Source organism: Eumetopias jubatus, unplaced genomic scaffold (assembly GCF_037043125.1).
Source record: "Eumetopias jubatus isolate StellerSeaLion01/CBP00866 unplaced genomic scaffold, mEumJub1_p1.0 scaffold_15, whole genome shotgun sequence".
Taxonomy (NCBI): Eukaryota; Metazoa; Chordata; class Mammalia; order Carnivora; family Otariidae; genus Eumetopias; species Eumetopias jubatus.
Window position 1 is genome coordinate 66,333,374 of NW_028274821.1, and position 25,211 is coordinate 66,358,584.

A 25,211-nucleotide genomic window follows, 5' to 3' on the forward strand; every position below is an offset into this window, starting at 1 on the left:
TCCAGAATTGTGATGCCTCCAGCTTTTCTTTTCTTTTTCAAGATAGCTTTGACTATTCAGTCTTTTGTGATTCCATACAAATTTTAGGATTGTTTGTTCTAGTGTTGTGAAAAATGCTGGTGGTATTTTGATAGGGATTGCATTAAATGTGTAGATTGCTTTGGGTGGTATAAACATTTTAACAATATTTGTTCTTTCAATCCATGAGCATGGAATGTCTTTCCATTTCTTTGTGCTGTTTTCAGCTTCTTTCATCAGTGTTTGGTAGTTGACCTCTCAGAAATAAATCACACTTGATCATGGTGAATGATTTTTTTTAATGTATTGTTGGATTTGGTTTGCTAGTATTTTATTGAGTATTTTTGCATCCATGTTCATCAGGGATATTGGCCTATAGTTTTTTTAGTAGAGTCCCCATCTGGTTTTGGTATCAGGGTAATTCTGGCCTCATAGAATGAATTTTGAAGTTTTCTTGCCTTTTCTATTTTTTTTTTGGAATAGTTTGAGAAGAGTAAGTTTATCTCTTTTTTTAACATTTGGTAGAATGTACCTGTGAAGCCATTTGGTCCTGGACTTTCCTTTTTCGGGAGTTTTTGATTACTGATTCAATTTCTTTGCTGGTTATAGATCTCTTCAAGTTTCCATTTCTTCCTGTTTCAGTTTTGGTAGTTTATATGTTTCTAGGAATTTATACATTTCTTCCAGGTTGTCCAATTTGTTGGTAGTTTTTCACAATATTCTCTTATAATAGTTTGTATTTCTGTGGTGTTGGTTGTTATTTCTCCTCTCTCATTTGTGATTTTATTTATTTGAATCCTTTCTCTTTTTTCCTGATAAGTCTCCCTAGAGGTTTATCAATTTTATTGATTTTTTTTTCCTGAAGAACCCCTCCTGGTTTCATTGTTCTATTGGGCTTTTTTAGTTTCTATATCACTTATTTCTGCTCTAATTTTTATTATTTCCGTTCTTCTGCTGGTTTTGGATTTGGTTTATTGTTCTTTTTCCAGCTCCTTTAGGTGTAAAGTTAGGTTGTTTATTTGAGATTTTTCCTGCTTCTTGAGGTAGGTCTGTATTGCTATAAACTTCCCTCTTAGAACTACTTTTGCTGCATCCCAGAGGTTTTGGACTGTTATGTTTTCATTTTCATAATTTCTTCTCTATTCCTTCTCTTATTTCCTGCTTGACCCATTCATTATTTAATAGCATGTTATTTAACCTCCATGTATCTGTGGTCTTCCCAGTTTGGGGGGGAGAGGTTTTGTTTTATTTTTATTTATTTATTTTTTTGGTGTTTGACTTCTAGTTTCATAGCATTGTGGTCAGAAAATATGCATAGTATGATTTGATCTTCTTGAATTGGTTGAGGCTTATTTTGTGGGCTATTATGTGATCTATTCTGGAGAATGTTCCATCTGCCCTTGAAAAGAATGTGTATTCTGCTGTTTTAGGATGGAATGTTCTGAATATATCTGTTAAGTCCATCGGTTCCAGTGTTTCATTCAAAGGGTTTGTTTCTTTTTCATTTTCTGTTTATGTGATCTGTCCATTGATGTAAGTGGGGTGTTAAAGTCCCCTACTGTTATTGTATTGTTATTGGTTAGATCCTGTATGTTTGTTATTAACTGTTTTATGTATTTTGGTGCTTCCATGTTGGGTGCATAAATAGTTACAATTGTTATATCTTACTGTTGGGTTGTCCCCTTTATGATTATATAGTGTCCTTCTTTGTCTCTTGTTACAGTCTTTATTTTAAAGTCTACTTTGTCTGATAGAAGTATTGCTACTCCAGCTTATATTGGACACCCATTTGCATTATAGATGTTTCTCCATACCCTCACTTTCAGTCTGCAGGTGTCATTAGGTCTAAAATGAGCTCTTGAAGCCAGCATACAGGTGGGTTTTGTTTTTAATTCATTCTGTCACCCTATGTCTTTTGATTAGAGCATTAGTCCATTTATATTCAAAGTAATTATTGATAGGTATGTAATTATTGTCATTTTATTATTTGTTTTGTGGTTGTTTCTGAAGATTTTTTTTTTCTTATCCTTTCTTGTCTTTCTCTCTTTTATGGTTTGCTGATTTTCTTTAGTGATATATTTAGATTTCTTTGTCTTTATTCTCCGTACACTTATTAGTGGTTTTCAATATATGGTTATTATTAAGTTTGTATATAACCTCTTCTGCATATAACTGTTTACATTAAGTTGATGATCATTTAAGTTTGAACCCCTATCTTCCCCGTGTTTTAGGTATATGCTGTCATATTTTAATCCTTTTATTCCAATAGCCTAACATAAATTTAATTAGAGCCACTGACGCTGGAGGTGGGGGACAGAGAAAACATTGAAATAAAATGATGGCCAGAATTTTCCAAATTTGAAGAAAATTATACATGGGCAAACTCAAGCAGTTCAAGAAACCACAACGAATTTAGAATACAGAAAATCACATAAAGGGACATCATAATTAAATACCTAAAAATCAAATAAAGGGAAAATATTAAAGACAGAGAAAAATGACACATATTGATTATAATAGACAAATAAATATGTGATAGAACAAATCCTTTCTTGATAATAGAGTGCTAATAAATATAGAATGGATTATGAATTAGGAAATTACTATTTCAGAACTAATGTAGTAAATTACATTCTGGTAATAATTATTGATGGGTACTAAAACTATGGAGTTGGAGGGGTTATTGTGGAATAGTATATTATATAATCTCAAATACCCCCTTATAAATGTATAAATGACAAAATGAAAAACGGTAACTAAGTGGTGAAGGAATCAGAAAATACCATAGTAAGTCTTACAGTGGGGAGGGCAGACTCTTAGAAGGCTCCCTCCTTCTGGTAGTCATGCCGACTATAAACTCATTTGGTTGAAAATGGGCAGGACCTGCTACTTAAATTAATAGAATACAGCAAAGATAATGAGATGCCACTTGCAAGATAATACTACGTAAGTCTGTAACCCATCTTTCTAGTAGCCTTTCTCCCTTGCTGGTTTTGATGAAGCAAGCTGCTATATTCTGAGCTGCCCTATTGAGAGGGTGCATAGGCAGAAGGAACTGAGGCTCTCAGTCCTATGGCCTGCAAGGGTCCACATTCTGCCTAGAATCATGTGAGATTTGAAGCAGATCCTTTTGTAGTTGAGCCTTGAAATGATACCACAGTCTCAACTGTGGTTGCCATCTTGGTTATGAAATAGAACACCCACGTGATCCACCCCTGTTTCTCTGACCCAGTGAAACTGTCATACAGTAAAGTTGTGTATTCTTTAAGCTGCTACTTTTGTGCCCCACTGTTAGGCAAAAATACATAATTAATTCACCAAGCTATCAAAATTAACATCATCAATACAAGACAAACAGAAATTATATGCTACTGGATATGGTATTCTGAAAAATATATAGCATCATTTATGTAGTGTCCCAGCCCATAATGCATACTTGAATCTATTTAGAGGGAGACAGTAATACCCAAGTTGAGGAATATTCTATAAAATTACTGGTTATATTCTTTAATGACATGAAAGGAAGAAAACATAAGGAACTGCTCCAGATTGAAGGAAATTAAATAGACATGATAGCTAAATACAATTTCTGATCCTAGACCAAATCTTATGCTAGAAAATAAATAGCTATAAAGCATATCACTGTGACAGTTGATAAAATTGGAATATGCAATGCAAAGTATGCAAAAAGGGTACTGATGGTACATTTCTTGAATTTGATTACTGTATTATGGATTATGGCTAGGTGATTAAATAATTTGGTCTTAGGAAATGCATGCTGAAGTATTGTGGGTTTATAAAACCCACAATCATATAAAATTATTATATGATTTCTTATAGAGAAGGTAAAGCAAATGTGGGCAAGAGTTGAAAATTAGTAAGTCTGCAAAAATTCAGTTATATATACAATTTTTGTAAATTTTCTCTAAGTTTAAAATTATTTTAAAATAAAATGGTAGAAATAATGATAAACAGACATTCAATTGTTCCTGAACACATTGTATTACACCGAGAAACCTAACAGAATTTAGAATTTCCCAGGATATAACCAAGGCACTGTCACATATCGAGCCCTATATATCATTAGTTAAAAATGCACAAACTATTATTGCCTTTTAGCTTCTACTAGCTTGCAGAAATCTTGACATGTAGAGGTAGAAAAAAAATTTTAGTTTTTCCCCATTCCTTGTTTAGAAAGTATCCTTATACATTTTATCAAATGCTAATTAAAATTCCATGCCACTGGTAAAAAGAACATGAACACAAAATTTAGCAAAGGTAGATAAATCACTAGGACACTGGGAATTGACTGTGGAGGAAAAGAACTTGAATATTGCAGCAAAACTAGGCCATCTTTTCACTTCAACAGGAATCGATCGCTTATAATTTATCTGCGGGGCTTCCTGAGAAAGAGAGGGACAGCCACAGTATTATCATCATCATACAATTACTTACGTGTTAATTGGTAATCAACTGTAATGATACACATAGCACTGAAAAATAGAGAAGGATCTAAATAGAATATGGAAAGAGGAAAATTTTAGTTATAGGGAAAACACAAACCATTTTCTCTCTGCAACTTCACTCTCTCTGATCCCCTGGCTGAAAAAAAAAAAAAATGTAATTGGATTTTACTAAGTTACCATTGCTCCTCTCTGGTAATTACAGTGAAATAGTGAAATTTAAGTTTCAGAGCATATATACACTCTACATTATTTTCCTCTTCAATTTCCAAAATGTTATTTTATGACATAGCAACTTCAAAATCAAAAGAGTGTTTAAAAATTGTTGGATGGTTCAAGAGATTTGTAATAGGTTATACACTGCCTTTGAGTTCTAGGTCATTACTTTAAATCCATTCTGCTTAATGACTACTGGCTGTTTAAAGTGAAATGAACTAGTAAGTTTAACAGAGTTATGTAGTCATTTGTATTATCTACTACCTTTTACAAAAAGTTTGTGTATAAATAGAGTCTCTAGTGACCCCCATGCTTCAGCAAGCAAGTTGAGAGATTCAAGTAAGAAATATGGGTTCAAGGGGTGCCTGGGTGACTCAGTTGTTAAGCTTCTGCCTTCAGCTCAGGTCATGATCTGAGGGTCCTGGGATCAAGCCCCGCATCAGGCTCCCTGCTCCGCGGGAAGCCTGCTTCTCCCTCTCCCACTCCCCCTGCTTGTGTTCCCTCTCTCACTGTGTCTCTCTCTATCAAATAAATAAATAAAATCTTTAAAAAAAAAAGAAATATGGGTTCAAGATTGAAATGCAATCACTTTTTTGACTATATAATTATCAACAACTAACTTGCCTTTTTTTATCCTTAATTTCTCCACTTTTTAAGTTTGTGCATAAATGTGTATGTATTTCATAAATAAATTATCTATTTCACTGAATTGTTTTGTCAGGTAAATATTTTATGTGACTATAGCAACAAACACTTTTTGAGGGTCTCTCCTAAGGGACAAATACTACAGTTCACATTACTTCACTTTATTTTATTTTATGTAATGCTTACAACTAATTGTGAGGTAGTTATTTTTTTTTAAAGATTTTATTTATTTATTTATTTGAAAGAGTGAGAATGAGAGAGAGAGAGAGAGCACATGAGAGGGGGGAGGGTCAGAGGGAGAAGCAGACTCCCCACTGAGCAGGGAGCCCGATGCGGGACTCAGTCCCGGGACTCCAGGATCATGACCTGAGCCGAAGGCAGTTGCTTAACCAACTGAACCACCCAGGCGCCCGAGTTATTATTATTTTTAATAAATGAGAAAACCACCACAGAGACCTTATGCTGCTTCCCTAAAAAACATAGCTTGATTCTGAAAGTAAGTAAGTAATCATTCATTTAATGATAATTAAACAGGTATTACTGGTCCAACTTAATTCTATCAAATATTGTCCAAGGCATTGGAGAAATGATGGTGAACAAAAGAGACAAAGACCAAGGCCTCAAGAGCTACTTTTTGGAGGGCAGGCAGACAGTAAACAAACATGTCAATAATAACATTTCAAATATTAGTAATATTATAAAGAATATAAATATATTTAGTGAAGACAGAGTGAGGGGATATGTGTTGCATAGAATAATCCAAAAAAGCCTCTAAGGAAGGTGACATTTAACTAGAGACTGAATAATGACAAGGAACCATGTCCTTTGTCAATGTGCCAAGACTGATGGGGCAATTTATTATAATCCAGTTTAACTCTATCCATATTCCTTTGCAGTCTTAATTGTCTCTTTCTTGTCTTTCTCATGATTTTAAAAGACAAATGATTTAGCAAATTTGTAGAGATTACCAATCCAAAATTGGAGATTATTTCACAATTTTAAAAAATAGAGGGAAGAAAGAGAAAGATAATTGAGGAAAATGAAAATAGCCTTACACAGTTTGTAATAAAATGACTCTGAAGTTTAATTTGGTCTATGCCATTTACCTGTCATGTGATTTGTGATTTGGCTAAATTCCCTCCTTCTTCTCAACAACAACAACAAAGCTTTTGTACAATATACTCAGTTGCTGTGAGGATTAAATGAAATAACTTTTTAAAATATCTAGGGTATAGTAAGTGCTTGAAATATGAGTATCTGGAATTTGGGGGAGTGGGGTAGAAATTGAGAAATAATTCTCCTGTGGATATCTTTAGAAAAATGTTTAAAGATTGTGACTCCTTTTCTTTCTCTTACTTTAATGTAATATGCTAATGGAAGCCATATTAGGAACTTTAAAATATGACAGTAATATGAAATAAATAATAAAGAAAGAAAGTTGGTTCTTTGTGACTCTAGAATGTCTGTTGTAAGCAAACCTGTAAATACATCCATCTATTCATTCTCCACTCAAAGAGCTATTATTTATTCTCATGTAGTGTGCTACACATCACAGAAATAAACTGGGTGATATTCCCCTTCAAAAAAAATGTTAAATGAATGTGATTAAATACCATTCACAATGTACAGAAATCCATAATAGACGTGACCTTTCTGTGCCACCCAGGGAGGGGTCCATACAGCATTGTTCTGCATTCCTGTTGTAACTTTAAGTTACAACCTTCACAATGTCCAGAGTCCTTGATGTCCTGCAAATGAAGGAGGAGGATGTCCTCAAATTACTTGCAGCAGGAACCCACTTAGGTGGCATGAACCTTGACTTCCAAAAGGAACAGTACATCTACAAAAGGAGAAGTGATGGTACCTGCATCATAAATCTAAAGAGAACGTAGAAGCTTCTGCTGGCAGCTCATGCCATTGTTGCTGTTGGAAACCCAGCTGTTGTCAGCGTCATATCATCCAGGAATACTGGCCAGCCAGGTGTGCTAAAGTTTGCTGCTGCTACTGGAGCCACTCCCATTGCTAGCTGCTTCACTTCTGGAACCTTCACTGCCCAGATCCAGGCAGCCTTCTGAGAGCTGAGACTTCTGCTGGTTACTGATGCCAGGGCTGACCACCAGCCTCTCACAGGGGTGTTTTATGTTAACATGCCTACCATCGCTCTGTGTAACACAGACTCTCCTCTGTGCTGTGTGGACATTGCCATCCTTTGCAACAACAAGGGAACTCACTCAGTGGGTCTGATATTGATGCTGGCCTGAGAAGTTCTGCTCGTGCCTGGCACCATTTCCCATGAACACCCATGGGAGGTCATGCCTGAGCTCTACTTCTATAGAGATTAGAGATCCTGAAGAGATTGAAAAGGAAGAGCAAGCCACTGCTGAAAATGTTGTGACCAAAGAGGAATTTCAGGATGAATGGACTACTCCAGCTCCTGAGTTCTCTGCTACCTGAAGACAGGCATGTTACCTCTGTGCCTATTCAGCAGTTGCCTACTGAAGACTGGAGTGCTCAGCCTGCCACTGAAGACTGGTGTGCAGCTCCTACTGCTCTGGCCACTGAATGGGTGGGAACAACCACTGAGTTGTCTCAAGCTGCTCTTCCACAGAGGCAAACAAAATGGAAATAAGGTTGACGGAAAATAAACAGTTTCTTTAAAAAAAAAAGAAAAAGAATAGACCTCAATTTCATTTCAGACTCTATCTAGTAAATAAAGAAATCTTCAAATTTTGAAATTAGAATTGTAAAGAAAACACTTTCCCCTCTTAGAACAAGTTGGACAATTTGTATATAAGTACTGTAGAGTCCTGAGAAATAAGCATTGTTAGTCTATTAATGTTTCTATTGGTGCTTCAAATTTAAGCAACAGTGAATAAGATTAGAGTTGAACCTGTAACCAACCAAGGTTGTTATTTCTCAGCCTCACACTTTTTTGCAGCAATACATATAGCTTTCAAAATGTTAAACTTATGTTAAGAATATTCTAAGATTGATATTTAGTATAATATTGAGGCAATGTTTTATTCTTTTATAAAGGAAAATAACATTAAATAGGATACTTTATGGAAATCTCTCCAAATAAGTGGTCAAGACATTGCTGTTATTGATTCCTTATGAGGAAACATAATTGCAGAAATATAGATTTAAAAAAACTATAATATTTAATCTTTTGGAAGGAAACCTAATGCTCATGACAGATCAAACACCCAGAATATCCATGGGCAAGTTAATTGCTCCGTTGATGACAGGATTGATAAGGCAGAAAAACAATTTCTATGAAGCATAAAATTTGGGAAATGAACTGTTTAATTTAATGAGCAGAATTGCTGTTTAAATCATTCATTGCTGATCCCATTATTAGTTATACAAGTTCTAAGGTGAACATTAACTCTTATCATTTATGATAACCACAGAATATTAGGGTTAGATCTTTCCTTAAAAGCCTTGTTGAAGTATTTTCATGTAAGTATTCCATGGAGAAGACATGAAATATTAAAAATAATATTAATGAGTTTAATATACAATCACTCTTCTGAAAGAGCATTCCAATCAATCTTTAGAATGGAAGAACAAGTACTACTAAACTCATTATGCTTATGGAAAATTATGAGAGAGTGAATTTAAGCAGCTTGTTCAAGGTCACAAAATAAAATAATTTCTGACATACAATTAGAATTCAGTCCTTCAAAGCCCAGCCCAGAGACTTGTCTACTTAATCTGCACCCCCTGTAATACATTACTGTAACCCTTAACTATTCTCAGTATTTATAACTGCTGTTCTCTCAAAGGAGAGTCTTGTTATGCTATTATGTTGCATCAATAATATCCTTAAGTAGACCATACATATATTCTGTTTAAAATGGAGGATAATCTCCTTTTTCTCAGCATAGTCAGTCTTATCTTAAATAGGAGGTGAGTTATATGATATCTCAATTTTGTATGTGGAGAAGTAAATTTTTTATATATATTTGAAATAAAAATATATATTTACATATATTTATATATATACAAAATAAAGTTTTTTTATAAACCAATAGTTGATTTATTTTTTATAAATCCTAGTTATATATTGCCAAAGTGTAACATGATATTAAACTCTAATGTTCCTTAATATATCAGGGTTCTTTCCTGTTATTGTACTTTTATTCTAACATTTGCTCATCTTCTGTAAATTTGAGATAAATTCAAATTTTCTCTTTTCTCAAATATTTCTCATTTTTGAAACTTTAAAAAACTCAGGTTGTTCATTGTTAAAATATAATAGGCATTATTTGCCTTTTCTTAGAAGGACAATAGTCAGGCTTCATGGAAAACTTAACAGGAAACTACTTTTTATATCTAAGTCATAGACTTAAATGTAAAATTATAGATAATATTTCTGTGCATTTCATTATACTACAACAGCAATCAAGGCCATAATTACTGTCTTAAGTTTCATACGGAGAAATGTTAAATCCCTTACTGGCCCTTGTTTTCTGTAAGACAGAGAGAATACACTTTGACTTATCTCAGAGCTGTCTTATACTCTCTGGGTTTTTTTCTGCTTTTCAACTAGGGCTATTTCTGGTTACAAAATTCATCAAAGATAGATACTACTTCTTTACTGTTCCACCATTACTCTCTTTTTGTTCAGTCATATTTAAGAGACTTTTCCTTTAGTAACCCACTCGTACACGTTCAAACTGAACAGTTTGTTTAGAAATGTTTTTTTATAAAAAAAGTTTGGAAAAGGTGTGCAGTGCAAAAATACTGAAATAGAAGAGTATACATAAAAATGAAAAGCAACTGATCTCTCATCTTGTTCTGGCATGATCAGTGCACAATAACTTTGGAAAACTGTCAAAGCCAACTAAAACTGGCATCTGAGTACTCTGTATGCATTACATATGTGCAGCAAAAGACATATACAAGAATGTTAATTGAAGAATTTTCTGTAATAATTTCAAAATATAAACTACCCAAATGTTCTTCACTGGTAAAATGGATAATTAAAATGTGGCATATTTACATAATTCATTCATTAGAATACTGTACAATGACAAAAACAAATTGTTGCAACAAATAAAACATAAAAGAATAACTTTATAACTTTAAGTTATAACTTTAAGTGAAATAAACCAGACATCAAAGTGAACATTTGGTATAATTCCACTTAAATTAAGTTCAAGATTAGTCAAAACTAATCTATGGTGGTAGAAATCAGAGTGGTTGACATTGGTATGATCCATCTTCAATATTTCTGGGATGCTGTTCATGTTCTGTATCTTGACCTAAATGGGGATTACATAGCTGTGGTCATTTTGAAACACATTATTTGAACTCTAAACTTTCTTTTACATGCCATACTTAAAGTAAAGTTGTGGTCCCCTCTAAAATGCAGCAATTCAATTTGGCCATCTAATTTTGTTTGGAGTTTAAGTTTGTTCTTGTTTTTAAATTTTTTTTTAGAGTGCAAGAAAAAGGAACAAGATAAAACAACTTTAGATAAAATGAAATTCTCTGGTTTGTTAATTAGTTGAAGATTTCAAATATGGCCTGGGATTTGAAATGCTGAATTGGAATATCACCTCACTCCTTAGTTGAGGGTAAAACCTGCTAACAGCAACATCCGTCAAAGGGGCAATAAAAAGCTCCTGATGATGGGAATTTGAGGGGTTCAGATCTGAGTAGTTTTAAGCTCTGTAGTCAACCAAATGATATTGGATCGAGTCTAACATAAACACTACTAGAAAAGAAAAGAAATTCACATCACATAATGTATCTTTTATCTGATCTGGTTATTACTGAGAGCTTCCTCAAGGCAAAAACTTCTCTAGTACCTATTGGTAATCACAGCTTGAATACCAGCAATAATGGTTGCCTAAGAATACCAGAAAAAAATAGAACTATTCCTTACTGCAGAACACAAGAAAACACCTCAGCAGGTTAACAATAATGAGTGCTTTGTGAAGGCCTAATTCTGGTTCCAGTAGTTTACCTGTTCTGTTTTCACTATCCCTGCTTTCTTACCTGGGAAAGTCCTGGTCTTTGATAGCATATGTCATGTTTGATTGCCTTTCATTCACTATTCTTAGGTTGTGAGTGAGCTTAACTTCAGTTTGAAGTATCCTCTTAACCCATAAAGTGTGGTAACAACATCATACTTAAAAGTTCTAATAAATGATCTAGTAAATTAATTTTGTGGAATTCCTGTTGCCTTAGGTTTCTTATTTCCTTTTTCTTGGCCTTTCTGGGAAGGGCTGAAAATGCAATGAGCCTTTTTTTTTTTTTTTTTTTTGTAAAAGCATATTAAAATTCTAAGTAACAGAAAGTCTGTATAATAAGTATCTAACATAAAGCCATTTTAGCAAGAGGCCTTCAAGCATCACTCAGACGCAGATACTTGTCTGTGTCTGTCCAGGACTCTAAATTGGGAGGCAGTGATGAGAGAGGCAGAAAGAATGAATTCAGGAGGATGCAGCAGTGGTGGCCACCAAACCCAGTTTCCAGGAAAAGCAGTGACAATGGAGCAACCTGTGGTTTGAGTCTCCCCTGGTGGCCCTGGTTTCCTCAGTGGACTGGTTTTAGCGCATGACTTTTGCATCCCTGTACTCTTGCCCCTTTTCTGAGCTTGCCCTTCCATATCTCCATCAATTGAGTGGTTTTCTAAATGTCCTATTAATAAATTCCTTCTTTACATGAAAAAAGAATAATTTTAATGCTTTGCAAATAAAAATGCTTATGCAGTTGTCAACAACAACCCTCATATATCCATGGCTGATTAGACTAGAAAATCTAAGCCTGAAATGAATGCCTCAGAGCAGTAGAAAATAGTTATTCTGAAAGCCCAAAAATTAATCAGGAGAAGATTAAAACTCTCAGCATCTGTGTGTCCAAATTCATCTATAAGAAAGCTATAATATTTATGGATATTTCTTAACCAACTGGATATTTCTATTAAACCATTTTCAAATCTATTTTAACAAGCTAGAAATATACTCCTCCACCAATAAAGCCCATGAGGGTAAAAATAGAAAAAAAAAGTATTGAGACAAAGACACAAATTCTATTATTCTTGACCTGAAATAAGATCTCCTGTCCCTTGACAACTAGCCTGGTGTTTTCCTACTAAAATGCACTGCCTTCCAGCTATTTTAGGGGAGAAAGTGTTCTACTTAAATTATTGGTCTGGTGAATACTTTGGGAAGTGATCTCTGATCTCTTTTTCTGAAATCATGGGTATTTCTAAGTCTTCAGGGAGAAGACTTGAAATACTGAACACTGTCTTAGAGAACAGATTTTTTTTTCTGTGTAAAAGTGATTGCAATAAAGAGAATGTGAGAAATGAAGGATTCAGAGGAGGAAGGGCAACTACAAAAGATAGGTCCACATTGGCCATAAATTATTAAAATTTTAAGGTGAGGGGCATTACCTTACGGGCTTTGACAACATTTAGTTTTTGGTTTTGATTTTGGTTTTGGTTTTAATTCTCTATGTATTTCTCTACTTCAGGAGCTAAAAATTTTTCAAAAAAATCCTTTCATTTTAATCATCCATAATACTTAAATATTTACTGAAGTGTTTAAAAATAGAATAACCCATATTTAAGATCCTAACAATCCTATAGAGCAAAGAGTAATAAATTTATATCTGTAAAACCTATACCTTGAATTTGTCTGGGGGAACTAATTAAAACAATTTAAGTAAAATTTATTAGTCCCTACCACATTCCTCTATAATAACTTAAATTACAAAATTGAATAGGTGGACTCTTCTTTGAAAAGCTGTATTGTCTTTTTAAGAAGTTTACTGAATAATTGATTTGTTTTCCTTAAGAAACAGCAATAACCTGGGGAGCTTGGGTGGCTCAGTCGGTTAAGCGTCTGCCTTTGGCTCCCGTCATGATCCTGGGATCCTGGGATTGAACCCCGCATTGGGCTCTCTGCTCAATGCGGAGTCTGCTTCTCCCTCTCACTCTCCCTCTGTGCTCCCTCTCTCTCAAATAAATAAATAAAATCTTAAAAAAAAAACAAACAGCAAAACCCAAAACAAGCGCTTAAAATCATTTGCCTATTAATTTCCACCATTTCCCAAAGTGCTGAGAAATCACTAAAAGATTTGAAATGTGACTTTTTCAGGATTGCAAAAAGAAGAAAAATATTTATTTGAATATGTAAAATCAAAATGACATAGTCCTCTTAAGACAGAGATCCAAATAAATTAATCTAACTCTTCCCACCAAAAGCAGGATGGGACATTTAGAAAATGTTTTATAAAGGGGGCCCAAAAAAGTGTATCTAAACATTTATTTAGTTCTGTAACCCAATTGACAGTTTAATAATAGTACTTGAAGATTATTTTCTAATAAATAAATAGAGATGTCATATATAATTTCATAATGTATTATGTATATAGATAAATATGTTTTGCTAGACTTTTTCTACCAAGCAGAACTTTCTAGTCCCTGAGCTTGTTGGAAATTGAATCTTTGATTTGAATTGATAGTAAACCCTACAAAAACATTTTCTATTCTTAATATCCTCTATTCAGAGAAACCATGTTAGTAATGCTTAAGGAGCAGATAGTAGGTTAACAGAGGGTACTTGCCAATTTTCTGCTTTGTTTTATTTTTACATGAACATCTGCGTGTTTTCTTTTTTCAAGTTTCACCTCCTGTAAAGGGTGAGATTGGGACTGTCTTAGAATACTGTTGTTAAGGAACAGGACTAACTGTGGTAGTTACAATTTGAGGAAGAAAGATTTGGGATGTGTCGCATAAGTAAGTTTGTGAACAATAATAAGACATTTTGTTGCAGTGTTCAACAGTGATTTTTTATTAAAAAATGATTTTGACTTGGTCTCTATTTACCTTTTTATTTCCCTGACTAGACATTACCCACACACACACACACACACACACACACACACACACACACACATATGCATGCACACACACACTATGCTATAGCACATAAGATTGTATTCAGTTCCTCTAACATCTAACATTTTCTCTTACTTCCAGGCATTCAGGCATGTTATTTCCTGTGTTTATGTATTTTTTATGACTTATTCCATCTGGTTAATTGCAATTCATACTTCAGGCTTCAACTTAGATATCATTTCCACTAGGAAACTTTCATAACTGCCAAGATTTCCCCAACTCCACCCCAGTAGTTTCAGTTAAATGCTTTTTCTATGTGCTCCCTGTATTATCTATATCAGGTGCATTTGTTGACAGCATTAAACTTACCTGTGTACTTACTTGTATCTCTGTATAAATTGTAATTTCTTGGGGACTGTGGAGGTCATGTCTGCTCAATCTTTTCAGTATCTAACATGCCTGGCATATAGAACATCCTCAATAAATAATTGCTGTGGCCAGTCTTTAAAGTGGTCCTTATGTCAATGGTCAAAAATAAATCATGGTGGATGACAGACAATTACTGAAGTATCACTCCTGAACTAGGAAAAGTGAAAGGAACAATGTATAGTATTATGTTTTAGGAAGAGTACACTTGGAGTAAAGAGGACAAGTTATGAATCCATGGGGTTGAGGAAGATGATTATGTTGTTCTGTGTTCATGCAGTGTTATGAACTTGAAAATTAAAATTATCATGGGTCTTAGCCTTGGGATTCCAAAATAAGCTGAGACCTGAAGATATATCTCAGATTTGAGAAGGGAAATGTTAATAAAGCAGCATTAGTTGAGTACCAAGTTATTAAATAAGATGAGCATCTACTCACTCACCTGATTTAATATTACCTCACTGTAATCAAGAGAAGGCTCAATGAAGGAAGAAACTCACCAGAACCCTCACAGTTCCACAGTTCAAACTGAGTTCATCTAAATCAATAATATCGATTCCATTTTGTTCCTAAGACAGCAATATGATATGATGAATTCATCATGGTAGGCCATATATATGTAAAGATAATTAATAGACTTTTAATTATCTTAATAAGTTATTTTCCTTAAATATTTCTACGCTTTATTGTGTGCTCCTTACAGTTTACCAATTAATTATTATCCTCAACTGTTTTCTCCAAACTTCCAACAACATTGAAAGCAGTTCAGGTATTTACGAGAAGTAAGGAAGTTTGAGGTACATTGCTTATCGAGCATTTGCCCTCTAAAGAAAGACTATCTCTTGTTTCTTCTTCTCTTAAAATTTCTTATTCATTTATTTTTAAGATATGGGGCAAAAGGAGAGGGAGAGAGAGAGAATCCCAAGCTGGCTCCACGACCAGCACAGAGCCCAATGTGGGGCTCAATCTAACCACCCTGAGATCATGACTGGTGCTGAAATCAAGAGTTGGACACTTCATCGACGGAGCCACCCAGGTGTCCCTTCTCTTTTAAAATTTCTGTCAGGTTCTCACTTTAAAATCTAGCTTCTGGGTTTAAACTACATTAATATTTTCATAAATGACCAAGGCCAGTGTGACCTTATAAAAAAACAGATACATCTTGAAATAAAACTATATTACAGAGAGAACACTCCCTCTAATAATTGCTTATTTCCTTGTGTCCTTCTCAATGCTATTTTTTAAATCACCTAGTAGAATCAGTTTCTCACTCTGTATATCTTCCTCCTTTGTCTTTCACTTCTTTTTTTTTTTTAAAGATTTTATTTATTTATTCATGAGAGACGGGGGGGGGGGTGGGAGAGAGAGAGAGAGAAGCAGAGGGAGAAGCAGGCTCCCAAGGAGCAGGGAGCCCGATGCGGGACTCGATCCCAGGACCCTGGGATCATGACCTGAGCCGAAGGCAGATGCTTAACCATCTGAGCCACCCAGGCGCCCTTTCACTTCTTGTCTCTACCAGATATAGAATATGACTGAGCTGACACCAGTGCCTTAGTGTGTTCAAAAACATCTCAGGCCATCACAATCACAATAGTTGAGACATTTTAAATTTTACTGATATTAATTTAAACAAATGGTTGAAGATGTATTTCTCTGATACTAGAACATGGTCATCTCACCTAATAATCTTCAAAATTCTCTAAGACACAGAAAGGAAAGTGAGATATAGCTGTCTTTTGTCTTCCTTGATTCTTGGAAATTTAAGGTATGATCTGGGGAAATGAAAATCTTTAAAAAAAAATTAAGTGACTGAACTTACATTGTCATAGTCAGCTTTGTATGTTTCTATGCTTATGACTGTTTGCAAACTGATGGTTCTCACCCACCAATGGAAACCCCCTTTTTAGTTGTTTTTCATAGAAAGCTGATAAGACTTTTGATGGCAGTTGTTCAATAACTTTACTGAAGATTGAGGTATTGAGGGAAATTATCACATACAATTAATTTGTGTCTTTGAATGTAAAACAAATCTTTTAAAAACTATGATTTTTTGAAAAAGCTGTCTGCTAATCTCTGTATCATTTTACTTATAATTTCTGATGAGGCCTTAGTTCTGCCATTTTGCTGTCATTTTTTATATATCTTTTTTTCTAAGATTTTTATTTATTTATTTGAGAGAGTGAGTGAGAGAGAGAGAGAGAGCGAGCACATGAGCAGGGGCAGAGGGAGAGGGAGAAGCAGCCTCCCCTGCTGAACAGGGAGCCTGATGCAGGGCTCAATCCCAGGTCCCCAGGATCATGACCTGAGCTGAAGGCAGACACTTAACTGACTGAGCCACCCAAGTGCTCCATTTTTCTATATATCTTATGTATTTTTGTTCATTTCTTCCATTGCTTCCTTACTTTGTATTAAATAGATTTTTTTAAAGATTTTTTATTTATTTATTTGAGAGAGAGAGAGAATGAGAGATAGAGAGCACGAGAGGGAAGAGGGTCAGAGGGAGAAGCAGACTCCCTGCTGAGCAGGGAGCCCAATGTGGGACTTGATCCCGGGACTCCAGGATCATGACCTGAGCCGAAGGCAGTCGCTTAACCAACTGAGCCACCCAGGCGCCCTAAATAGATTTTTTAATGTACCATTTTAATTCTCTTATTTTATATATTTTTGAGATTTTTTTTTTTTTTTTTTTGCTTAGTCATTTCCCTAGGGAGTAAAATTACCATCTTAATTTATGATAATCTAGTTAGGATTAATACCAATCTAACTTCAGTAGTAAATCTTTGCTCCTGTATAGCTCCATATTCCACCTTCCTTTATGCTATTATGGTCACAAATTACACCTTTATACATTGTGTGTCCATCATTGTAGATTTGTAATTATTGCTTCATGCTGTTGTCTTTTAAATCAGATTGGAAAAAATTTATACACAAAAAATTATTTGTATTATATTTTATATTTACCTATTATCTATTTGCTGGGGCGTGATCCCACAACTGCAAGATCATGACCTGAGCCAAAACCAAGAGTCAGATGCTTAACTGACTGAGCTACCCAGGCGCCCTTGTCTAACTTTTTTTATTTCATCCTGAAGGATTCCTTTTACTGTTTCTTGTAGGGCAGGTATGACAGCAGTGAACTCTCTGTTTTTGCTTATTTAGGAATGTCTTGATATCTCCTTCATTTTTGAAGGAGAGTTTTGCCAGATATAGAATCCTTGTTTGTTAATCTTTTTCTCTCAGCATTCTGCATATGTCATCCCACTGCTTCTGTCCTCCAGATGATTAGAGGTTTATGATGACAAATTAGCTGTTAATATTATTAAGAATAATTTGTGAGATGAGGAGTCACTTATCTCTACTTTCAAGATTCTCTCTTTGCCTTTAGGGTTTTTTAAATTTTTTTTATTTAAATTCAATTTAGTTAACATATACTATATTACTAATTTCAGCCATAGAGTTTAGTGATTCATCAGTTGTGTATAACATCCAGTGCTTATTACATCAAGTGCCCTCCTTAATACCCATCACCCAGTTACCCCATCACCCCACTTACCTCCCCTCCAGCAACCCTCAGTTTATTTCCTATAGTTAAGAGTCTCTTATGGTTTGCCTCCCTCTCCATTTTCATCTTATTTTTTCTTCCCTTTCCCTATGTTCATCTGTTTTATATCTTAAATTCCACATATGAGTGAAATCATATGGTATTTGTCTTTCTCTGACTTATTTAGCTTAGCATAATACCCTCTAGTTCCATCCACATTGTTGCAAATGGCAAAATTTCATTCTTTTTGATGGCTGAGTAATATTCCATTGTATGTATATGCCACATCTTCTTTATCCATTCATCTGTCAATGGACATCTAGGCTCTTTCCATATTTTGGTGGTTGTGGACATTGCTGCTATAAACACCAGGGTGCATGTGCCCCTTTGAATCATAGAGCTGGACCAAACAATCTTAAAATTTGTGTGAAACCAGAAAAGACCCCTAATAGCCAAAGTAATGTTGAAAAAGAAAACCAAAGCTGGAGGCATCACAGTTCTGGACTTGAAGTTGTATTAATTACAGAGCTGTAACCATGAAGACAGTATGGTACTGGCACAAAAACAGACACATAGATCAATGGAACAGAAGAGAGAACCCAGAAATGGACCCACAACTCTATGGTCAACTGATCTTTGACAAAGCAGGAAAGAATATCTATGGAAAAAAAGACAGTATCTTTGCCTTTAGTTTTTAACCATTTGATTATGATATGTCTAAGTGTGGATCTCTTTGGATTGTCTTATTCAAGCACCTGGATGTGTAGATGACTGTATCTTCAAATTTGTGAAGTTTTCAGGCATTACTTCTTAAAATATTCTTTCCTTTTCTCTTTCTCCTCTCCATTTGAAGCTCCTGTTATGCATATGATGGGATACTTGATAGTGTCCCACAGATCTTTGAGGTTCTATTCAGTTTTCTCTATTCCTTTTCCCTGCTTCTTGGACTGGATAATCACAGTTGATCAGTTTTCAAGTTCACTGATTCTTTCTTTTGTTGTAACCATTTCTGTGCTTCTCTAGTTAATATTTCATTCTAGTTATTATACTTTCCAGCTCTGAGATTTCTCTTTTTATAGATTATATCTCCTTGTTGAAATTCTCTATTTGATAAGACATCATTTATATATTTTCTTACTTCTTTGAACATATTTATGATAGCTCATTTAAAGTTTTTGTTCAATAAATTCAATTTGTGGGTTTCCACAGAGACAGTTTCAATTGATTCTCTTTTTTCTCGTGTACATGGGCCATACTGGGTTGTTTCTTTAAATGCCTTATACAACTTTTTTTTAAAATATTTGTTATGAGAGAGAGAGTGAGAGCACAGGAGAGGTGAAGGGGAGAAGCAGACTCCCCGCTGAGTGGGGAGACACGGGGCTCGATCCCAGGACTCCAGGATCATAACCTGAGTCAAAGGCAGATGCCTAACCAACTGAGCCACCCAGGCACCCCTGCCTTATACAACTTTTTGAGGGACAAAATAAATAAAGTAGTATTGGATTATAAAATAAATATATATTAATATACATGAGTACATACTGACATTTATAGCTCTAAATGCTTATATTAAAAAAGAAGGATTTCAGGGGCGCCTGCATGGCTCAGCTGGTTAAGCATCTGCCTTTGGCTCAGGTCATGATCCCAAGGTCCTGGGATTGAGTCCTGCATTGGGCTCCCTGCTCAGAGGGGAGCCTGCTTCTCCCCCTCCCTCTGCGACTCCCCTTGCTTGTGCTCTCTCACTCTCTCTTGCTCTCTCAAATAAATAAATAAATAAAATCTTTAATAAAAAAGAAGGATTTCAAATCAATAACCTAACTTTTCACTCTTAGAAAATGAAGAGCAAACTGAATCCAAAATAAGTAGAGAAAAGGAAATTATACATATGAAAGTTAAGTGGAAAAGAGTATAGAAAATAAGAGAAGATGAACAAAATCAGAGTTGAATTTATAGATCCATTTGAGGAGACTTGATATCTTAGTATCCTCTGCAATCCATAAACTAATTATATGCTTCCATTTGCTTAGGTCTTCTGTGACTCATATGTGTTTTGTAGTTTAACATCGTGAATTGTACATATTTTGTTGGATTTATACCTAGGTCTTTCATGTCTTTTAGGGATACAGTAAATCATGTTTTAATTTTTTTCAATTACTAATTTTTCATTAGTAATATAAAAGGTTACTTTTGTATATTAACCTTGTATCCTACTAAATTGATAAATTTAGTCATTCTAGTAGTGCTTCTGCATACTTTTTGAGATTTTTCTCTGTAGAACACACTGTCATGATGAATAGAGATAGTTTTAGTAAAAGTACTGCTGAATTAGCACTGAACAGAGATAGTTTGTCTTGATATTATGATGGGAACAATTTTTCTCTGCACCCTAGGGTGACAGTGGAATCCTTCTTTGCTTTTGATATGCTATTTATTTTTCTAGGTTTATTAGAATCCATTACAAAACTAGGATAATTTACTCTTACTATATAATGAAAACCATAAGGGATTATTACAGATTCCATGTAGTTCTGTGCCCCATTTCACAAAGTATTAATGGTAATTAATATTAATTTATGTCCCTTTCAATTTCCTTCCCCAAAAAGTTAACTCAAGAATACACAAAAATGTAGTCACTGAAAAGAAAAGCTCTCTTGAAGAGAATATTAGTAAGATGTGTGTTCCTAGAAACAGGAGATTTGAAGATAGTGGTAATTTCTGCTGACAATGAATGAGAAGGGGTCTAAAACTAAAACAGTGACGTTAGAAAAAGGAAAAGATAGATCCAAATGAAGGAAATTTCAGTGCCTGGGTTGTAGGAAGATGTTAACTTAAAGCAACGTATGTGTGAGGTTGAATTAGAATGAAGGGGGAATAGAGATCTATAATCACTTTCTTAATTCTGTGCCCTTTACACGGTAAATTTGAATGCAATTTTGCTTTCTTTAGCCAGTATGATGTACAATCTCCCAACACTGAAGATATCTCTTTTACAGGGTGAGTAATGTGTAGGGAAAGTCTGTGTGTGTGTGTGTGTGTGTGTGTGTGTGTGTGTGTGTGTGTGAGATGGAAAACCTGGTTAATAAGGAAAACTTAATATCAGGGCCAGCTACCTGGGCATGCAACCTGTATAGTCACTCAGGGCCCTGTGATCAGTAATACTTTTTTTGTACTTTTTGAAATTATTAATAATTTTTGACTGAAGGAATCCTGCATTTTCATTTTATCCTGGGCCCCCACGAATTATCTAGCTGATCTTTTACAGGGGATTTGAAGAGATACTAGTTTATACCTCTGAATACTAAATCAATTTCTTTGGCTTTTATCAACCTGAGGACTTGGTAAAAAGCTCTGAGCCATGTCTGATTATTTTTTATGCAATGACAGAAAGAAAAGTTGTGCTGAGGGGAAGTAGAGAATTGCTAAATAGTCATAGATAACTATATTTTTTGCACATTAAGTTTCAGATATTCTGCACACCATTAAACTTACCTATATTTAACTTTAGAAACCACCTTTCTTCTTTATCCTTTATCTTCCTGCTTCCTCTGCCATCATTTCATGAAATAAACATTTGCTCTAATCATTTAAGAGTAGTCATTTTCTGATCTATATGCCTGCATGTTCTTTCACTGAACACCAACATACAGCATCAAATCACCTGATGGATAATATACCAGCTGATTATCAAGTTGATTCCATTTGAGATTTTACTCCTGTTAATAATCTACTTTCCTGAGGATCAGAAATTCAAGAACTGTTCTTCAGTCACTATCTACACATGTGACATTCACCATGTCACTTTCGAGTTCTCTAAGCTTCAATTTTCTGAGGCCCTGATACTCTAAGGTACTTGAGAGGTTGAAATAAGCTTCCAGAAATGTCTTCAACTGTGAAGTTTTTATCAACCATGGAACTCTATTAATTAGCTGGCATTATAGATTAAAGCAAGTCAAATGAAGGCTATTGAGAAGAGTCAGGGAGGGAGCAATCTTCACATTACAGTGGAAAGCAGTGACTCTGGTGTCAGGTTAGCTGTTTAAATCTTTTCCCATCACCACTGCCACAAGGTACCGCCATTTATTGTCTGTAAAACAGGGGTAGATGCATAAAGGAAACACCTGTATTAAAAACATTAATTCCCTTATCCTTACTAAGATTTTATGTATTTGCATAGCCATCGTCAGCTACTATATCTCAATATTATTTGCCACCCCTTTCACTCTTCCTATGCTTCATTTATTTTTTTCTTTTTCTTTTGCATTAAACAATCTTTCATGTTATTGCTCCATCTCCTCTAATGTAAGCTACCCTAAATAACTTCTGGAAAAATTTGGTGCAACAAAAATAAAGTGAATTAGTCAGATAAGAAGCCATCAATTTAATGTATGATACAAAATGCAATTTTGATATCCACAACTGGCCTTTCTTTAGAATGAACAGTTTTCAAAATCTACAGTGTTGAAATTTAGCATCTAATAATTGCAACAAGGTAAAATGATATTAAATGCATAGAAGCACCATCATTTAATGTATGCTTATATTTAAACAGAAAGCCCCAAAGAATGCATACATTAAATCTTTTGAGAAAAAGTATTTTGTTCAGATATGTTTAACATCCTAAAATATCCAGGTAGTTATCTCTAACATATAATTCTTCTTAATCTAAATTACGTTGGAATATGTTTTTGAAATTATACAACAAAGATACAGTTATGGGACTGAAATAAAACCCTAACAAGGTTGCTCAATCATACTCAATAACATAGCTCATTTTTTTAAAAGCTGCATGCTCTTGTTTCACTTTCAATTAAAATCACAGTTTGATTCCTTAACTTCATTCCTGTAGCTAATATTTCCTCAGAGACAAATATCTACTATCCCCTAGGCTAATCTGCTCTGGTTCCAACAAATTATCTGATCTCAGATGTCACTTAGGAAACATAAATATCATTTTAAATATGTTTTCAAATACCATTTAGCAGTGTTTAGTTTATCAGAAAAATATTTGGAGTGACATCAGGGATTCAATTGTCTTCCTCTTAGGCTTTATTTAACATAATTAAAATAAAAAGCAATGAAACAAAAGTGAAAAAACACCAGTATTTAGCCCTGATATTTCATCAACTAACTTATCCTGATGAAGTTTTCTAACTACTTATAAAATACGGGTTTTACTAATGAGCCTTCAACTATGGCCTCTATTAAAAGACACCATTATTTTGGGCGATAGCCCCCAAATGTTGGGTGTTAAAATTCTATTATTTATGGAAACTTATGAAAGGCCAAGGTAACATCACTACTACTTCTACAAACTGCAAAGCTGTACACTTGTGTAGTTACAGAACACACACACACACACACACACACACACACACATTTTACCATCTCTTCATGAGTACCATATAAAAAAAAATAGTACCAAAATATAATATTCCCCTAGTTATATTTCATTCCTTTCTGTGATTTGCAGGCATTCCCCTTCTGACAGAATTGCCAAGGCCTGTCACACACATTTCAGTAGCTAACGTGGTCAGTTCCTAAGGAAACCTCTTTCTACACTGAGCAGCATACTCAATTAATTGACAAGCGACCTAATGAATCGTGAAAGATGGAATACATAGTAAAAAAGACTTATTTCCTCAATGATCACTGCTTGACGAGATAACCAATCAGATTTTAAATTCAACTCCAAAGGCCTCATTTTTATCTTTCTTCTTACTTGGCAGTGTATAATTTGTCTCCATTAATGGCCCTCTTCATTTTGAAGGTCGTCTTCCTTTGGATTTCACAACTGAACTCTGACCTAATTCTGTGTATCTCCTGAAAACTCTTCCTTAGTCCCATTCATGGATCAGCTCAGCATCCTCAGAATGGATATACGTATTATATATATGTGTGTACACACACACACTCTCTGAGGATAGTATATTATATATATGTATGTATGTATAGACACACACACACACACACGCACACTCTCTGAGGATAGTATATAATATGTATGTATGTATAGACACACACACACACTCTGAGGATAGTATATAATATATATATATGTATGTACACACACACACACTCTGAGGATAGTATATAATATATATATATGTATGTACACACACACACACTCTCTGAGGATAGTATATAATATATATGTATGTACACACACACTCTGAGGATAGTATATAATATATATATGTATGTATGTATAGACACACACACACACACACACTCTGAGGATAGTATATAATATGTATGTATGTATAGACACACACACACACTCTGAGGATAGTATATAATATATATATGTATGTATGTATAGACACACACACACACACACACTCTGAGGATAGTATATAATATGTATGTATGTATAGACACACACACACACTCTGAGGATAGTATATAATATATATATGTATGTATGTATAGACACACACACACACACACACTCTGAGGATAGTATATAATATGTATGTATGTACAGACACACACACACACACTCTGAGGATAGTATATAATATATATATGTATGTATGTATAGACACACACACACACACACTGAGGATAGTATATAATATGTATGTATGTATAGACACACACACACACACACTCTGAGGATAGTATATAATATATATATGTATGTATGTATAGACACATACACACACACACTCTGAGGATAGTATATAATATATATATATGTATGTACACACACATACACACACTTTCAGTGAGGATAGTATATAATATATATATGTATGTACACACACACACTCTCTGAGGATAGTATATTATATATATGTATGTATGTATAGACACACACACACACGCACGCACACTCTCTGAGGATAGTATATAATATGTATGTATGTATAGACACACACACACTCTCTGAGGATAGTATATAATATATATATGTATGTATGTATAGACACACACACTCTGAGGATAGTATATAATATATATGTATGTATGTATAGACACACACACACACACACACACTGAGGATAGTATATAATATGTATGTATGTATAGACACACACAC